The sequence below is a fragment of the Heterodontus francisci genome, chromosome 13 (assembly GCF_036365525.1).
Source record: "Heterodontus francisci isolate sHetFra1 chromosome 13, sHetFra1.hap1, whole genome shotgun sequence".
Lineage (NCBI taxonomy): Eukaryota > Metazoa > Chordata > Chondrichthyes > Heterodontiformes > Heterodontidae > Heterodontus > Heterodontus francisci.
This window is the reverse complement of record NC_090383.1, coordinates 89,720,216-89,726,215: the sequence shown is the minus strand read 5'-3', so window position 1 is coordinate 89,726,215 and position 6,000 is coordinate 89,720,216. Positions and strand designations below refer to the sequence as shown.

The 6,000-nt window shown below is 43.0% G+C and overlaps 1 long non-coding RNA gene across 3 annotated transcripts in view; it reads right to left on the bottom strand.

Annotated features, from left to right (window-relative positions):
- Positions 1–381: 381 nt before the first annotated feature.
- Positions 382–6,000, bottom strand: part of LOC137376489 (uncharacterized) — a 200,683-nt gene continuing 195,064 nt past the window's right edge. For all 3 annotated transcript variants that reach the window (XR_010976249.1, XR_010976248.1, XR_010976250.1), the window contains one exon: positions 382–4,895. This is a non-coding gene — a long non-coding RNA (uncharacterized lncRNA). The remainder of the gene's footprint in view (positions 4,896–6,000) is intronic.

The following is a 6,000-nucleotide window of genomic DNA, read 5'->3' as shown; positions in this document are numbered from 1 at the left end:
TAATTGGATGGCGGGTCCACTGGCAGTCAATTAGTAAGCCACCTCAAGTAAACTTACAGAGCCAGCCTTGCTGTCGGCAAGTATGGCTGAGGACCCGCTTTTCAGCCTGACATCAGAGTCCCGAAGCCCGCGGTAAAATTCAGCCTAAGAACATTGTAGCAGAATCTCCATTGTACTCTTGTTCGACATTTTCTCTTAATTTCAGTGATGTTCCTAAGGAATGCAGTGTATAATTTGCACCTACTCGTTCTACCATTGTTCAGTTTTCCATAATACAGTAAAATCTCATCCACACAAGCAATCACACTTTTATATCTGTCTATTAAGTGTTTATTTTGCTTTATCAGCCAATGTGCTTACAGAAAACAAATTTAACCTATACTCATTTTAGCACAATATTGCACCAAAACATATGAGCAGACATGATTGCAGAATTACATTCCTGACAGCGATTAAATCTTCACTGGAAATGGTAAATTATACAATCTATAAATGGGTTTAGCTACAATGGGGGCTGTATGCATTCCAACATAGACAAAACAAAAACAATGACATGCTTACAAGTGTGTCAAGGTATTTATTTATCTCTTTTAAAACAATTTGTATGGACTTTTCTTCCCCAGTATTTTAAACATTGCATTATTGGCCAATTTATGGTCAATATTGCACATGCAGCCTCCCTTCATTCTTTCTCTCTTGATTATAACCATTTATATTTGGTTGTTGCAAATTCACAGATTCACACTAGATATACTCTTATGTTTGACATGACTGGTCACTGTGGTTCGTGCATCTCGCGTCCCCTACAATTAGAAGCACATCTTTATTACCCAATATCCGACTAAATGATAGCATGATTTAGGGACCATAACAGTAGGCCATACATTGTGTGTGCACTGGAAACTATGATCTTGTACATACTGCCACATGCACACTCCTGTCTTTTTGGAAGATGGATTGAAATCAATCGCGTAAACCAACAAACTAGTTTATTTTAGATGAGATATATGAAGCAATTGAAAATAGTTTCTCACTGCTGTACATGTGTTATCGAACATAATAAAAACTTTGGCCTGCAGTTTCCACTCGATTGTGCTGTTTTTTTTCAGCACAATTCCTCCACTATTGGGACAAAAGATTTCAGAATATAAAGCACACATTGTGCTGAGTGCAAATCGGGTTTCCATGATCTTTTGCAATAGTTTGAAAAACATTGCACTCGAAGGAGGCCCTGCCCAGAAAACTGGCCAAGCCACCCAGGTTGTATAAATCACAAATTGCATTCATTTGCAGGCCTTCAAGGAGGCTCCAAAAATCAAGCTGGAACTCTTGGGCAGAAGGACGCCAAAAGGTATATTTTGAAAGATTTTGAATGTTTTTCTAATATACTAAGGAACAGACGGCTGAACCCCAATCTAATTAAAAACCTGTTTTATATATTTTTTAAAAGTCATTTTCAGGTCATTTAAAATTGGATTACTCAGAGGTGTTGGATTGACACAGGCATTTAAAAAGCTTATTTTTTGTGACAAATCAATTTTCCATTGTATTACTCAAACTTTACCAAGTAACTATCTCAAATATAACTAGGAATATTTTTTAAAGCAAAATTTATTTTTAAAAAAATTATGTTTTAAGATGCTGCCTGGTGTGCAAAGGAGTTTGAGCTGAAATTCACAGATAAAAGTTTTCAAAATGAGTGCAATTTTGGGCACAATTTATAGAGTCATAGAGAGATACAGCACTGAAACAAACACTATCTGATTTAGGCAAAATTCACTTACAATTAACAGTCCTTTTCTATTACCCATTCAAAATAGAAAACATAAATTTGAAAAAAACTATTAAGTTTAAGGTGAATATCATGTCTTTATTAAAAAGTTGCAGCGGAGATATAGCATGTGCTGCTGTAATGCATATAGCAGTGTGTCATCTATTATATTGCTTCTATGTGCATGCTATAGAAAGGAGTAGGTATGGAGGATTCCTGGGGAATGTGCTTGAAATTCTGCTCACTGCCTCCCCTGACTTATTGCAGGCCTTGATGATTTTGCTTTGTTAAAAAACAATAACTTGTATTTCTATAGTGTCTTTAATGTTGTAAAAACATTTCAAGCCACTTCAAAGGAGCGTTATCAGACAAAATTTGAAACCAAGCTACATAAGGAGATATAAGGGCATGTCACCAAAAGCTTGGTCAAACAGGTAGGTTTTAAGAAGCGAGTTATAAGAGGAGCAAGGGGTGGAGACGTTTAGGGAGAAAATTCCAAAATTCAAGGCCAAGGCAGCTGAAGCATGACTGCCAATGGTGAAGTGAAGAAAATTGGGGATGCCACCAGTATTAGAGGAGTGCAGAGATCTTGGAAGGTTGTTGGGCTAGCAGAGGTTACAGAGGTAGTGAGGGGTGAAGCCATGGAGGGATTTGAACAAACAGATGTGAATTTTAAAGACGAGGGGCAGCATCTTCCCCGCTGGCTTCAGGACGCTGACACCAGGGTCAAATTGAGGTCAGAAGCTGCCCCTGTGTGGAACAGTCACCCAGCTATGATTTTCGGAGATCCTCCAGCACTAAAGAAGCAACAGACTGCTTTTTCAGGTTAGTAAGAGATGGGGCACCACCATTTCAAGGTGCCCTCCAATTTTTTAAAAATATAAGTAAAAAATTGAATCAGCAGCTGTGCCACCATTGTGGAGGAGGAGCCCCTCCACAGGGTGGCATGCAGCTGCAGCTGAAGCCAGGCATCTGGAGAGGGCCTCAAAGCCTGCCTGAAGTGCTGGCCGCCCCCACACACCACCACTGGTCTGCCGCTGGGAGGTCGTCTCTAAGCAGCTACATTGTTCCCCAATGCCTCCAGGTGCAAAGAGACCAACTGGAAAATTGCAGTCGGCCTCTGACAATAGGCTTTAGCAGGTCTTTAAACAGGCGTAATTGGCTATCCACTGCTTGTGGGCAGGTAGCCCTGTTGGCTGGGGGCAGGATGGTAGCAGCGAACTGACATGCTGGCCATGGTTGCCCCCATTGGGGTTTGAAAATTCAGCCCAGTATAGGTGGACTAGGAGCCAATGTAGGACAGTGAGCACAGGGGCAATGGGTGAATGGGATGTGGTCCGAGTTAGGATGTGGGCAGACCCAGCAGAATTTTGGATGATTGTCAAAGCATTCAACCTCATATGACATTTTTTTTTGTTCGTTCTTGGGATGTGGGCATCGCTGGCTAGGACAGCATTTATTGCCCATCCCTAATTGCCCCTGAGAAGCTGGTGGTGAGCTGCCTTCTTGAACAGCTGCAGCACTTGGGGCGCAGGTGCACTCACAATCCTGTTAGGAAGGGAGGGACTAAGCGACAGTGAAGGACCAGCAATATAGTTCCAAGTCAGGATGGTGTGTGACTTGGAGAGGAACTCGCAGGTGGTGGTGTTTCCATGCATCTGCTGCCCTTGTCCTTCTAGATGGTAGAGGTCGCGGGTTTGGAAGGTGCTGTCGAAGGAGCCGTGGTGAGTTGCTGCAGTGCATCTTGTAGATGGTACACACTGCTGCCACTATGCAGTGGTGGAAGGAGTGAATGTTGAAGGTGGTGGATGGGGTGCCAATCAAGCGGGCTGCTTTGTCCTGGATGGTATCGTGCTTCTCAAGTGTTGTTGGAGCTGCACCAATCCAGGCAAGTGGAGAGTATTCCATCACACTCCTGACTTGTGCCTTGTGCTTTGGGGAGTCAGGAGGTGAGTTACTTGCTGCAGAATTCCCAGCCTCTGACCTGCTCTTGTAGCCACAGTATTTATGTGGCTGTTCCAGTTCAGTTTCTGGTCAATGGTAACCCCCAGGATGTTGAAAGTGGGGGATTCAGCGGTGGTAATGCCATTGAACATTAAGGGGAGGTGGTTAGATTCTCTCTTGTTTGAGATAGTCATTCTCTGGCACTTGTGTGGCGCGAATGTTACTTGCCACTTATCAGCCCAAGCCTGGATATTGTCCAGGTCTTGCTGCATTTCTACACGGGCTGCTTCAGTATCTGAGGAGTCATGAATGTTGCTGAACATTGTGCAATCATCAGTGAACATCCCCATTTCTGACCTTATGATGGAGGGAAGGTCTTTGATGAAGCAGCTGAAGATGGTTGGGCCTAGGACATTACCCTGAGAAACTCCTGCAGTGATGTCCTGGGACTGAGATGATTGACCTCCAACAACCACAACCATCTTCCAACCAGTGGAGAGTTTTCCTCCTGATTCCCATTGACTCCAGTTTTGCTAGGGCTCCTTTATACCATACTTGGTCAAATGCTACCTTGATGTCAAGGGTAGTCACTCACACCTCACCTCACCTCAAGCTCAGCTGTTTTGTCCATGTTTGAACCAAGGCTGTAATGAGGTCAGGAGCTGACTGGCCCTGGTGGAACCCAAACTGAGTGTCACTGAGCAATTTATTGCTAAGCAATGCTGCTTGATAGCACTGTTGACGACACCTTCCAACACTTTACTGATGATCGAGAGTAGACTGATGGGGCGGTGATTGGCCGGGTTGGTTTGTCCTGCTTTTTGTGTACAGGACATACCTGGGCAATTTTCCACATTGCTGGGTAGATGCCAGTGTTGTAGCTGTACTGGAACAGCTTGGCTCGGGGTGCAGCAAGCTCTGGAGCACAAGTCTTCCGTACTACTGCCAGGATGTTGTCAGGGCCTGTAGCCTTTGCAGTATCCAGTGCCTTCAGCCATTTCTTGATATCATGTGGAGTGAATCGGATTGGCTGAAGACTGGCATCTGTGATGCTGAGGACCTCAGGAGGAGGCTGAGATGGATCATCCACTCGGCACTTCTGGCTGCAGTTGTTGGCGTTGCGTTGGTGAAACTCATTAGTGAGAGAGCTCTACATGCAACTTCTGTATTCCTGGCATATCTGTAACAAGAGAAAAGGACATATGGTAAGTACATGTACCTCCTTTACTATCTTGTTGCATATTTCACACCACAATCATCGCTTCGTGATTATACAGTTGAAAAGTTAAAATATACAATTTCATTGTGCAATCTAGAGGCATGTTCCTCTCCTCCAGTTTGAGTCACCCATGCACATGCAGTACTTTGCCTCCCTGGCAATGATTTCTATACTGTCTTTTCAAAAAGAGATGTTGTCCCCACCCCTCCAAGACCATGCAGCTGTTTTTGTACTTCCTATCCGATGAAGGATACACACCAGAAATGTCACAACTCATTCTTTCTCTTTATAGACATTGAATGATCTGCTGTGTATTTCCAGCTTTTACTATTTTTATTTCTTGGTACTTTCTGCTGTATGCTTTTTCTGTACAAAAAGAGTAAGCAGATATGTTGTGCAGTGTGCTTTGACCTCCAGTAGTTTTCATGGGTAGATTATTATTCAGTTACTGTGCCTAGAGTCTGTTGAGCTGGCTGAGCGCATTGCAATTGTCAGGTGTATTTGAAAATAATTAGAGTCAGATTTCAGTTCCCCACTCAGCTTCATCTTTCTAAATCATCCTTTTTTCAGATGGCTGTATTCAATTATGCAAAAGCAAAATACAGCAGATACTGGAAAACTGAAATAAAAACAGAAAATGCTGGAAATACTCAGCAGGTCAGGCTGCATCTGTGGAGAGAGAAACAAAGTTAATCTTTCTGGTTGCTGGCCTTTCATCAGAACTGGGAAAAGTTAGAGATGTGACAGATTTTAAGCAAGTATAGAAGCAGGGAAAGGGGAGAGGAGGTAAGAACAAAAGCGAAGGTCTGCGATAGTCTGGAAGGCAAGAGCGATTAAATGACAGAAGGGACAATGACGCAAGACAAAAAGGGGTAATAATGGGACAAGTAAAGAAACAAAAGTTGAGTCTAGAGGAGGTATAAACAGAATTAGCAAAATCATTACCAGCAGCTGCTGTACAGAAAATGGAGGCAGTGGTTATGATCAGAAATTGTTGAACTCAATTCTGACTCCAGAAGGTTTTCAGTACCTGATCAAATGATGAGGTGATGTTCTTCGAGCTTAC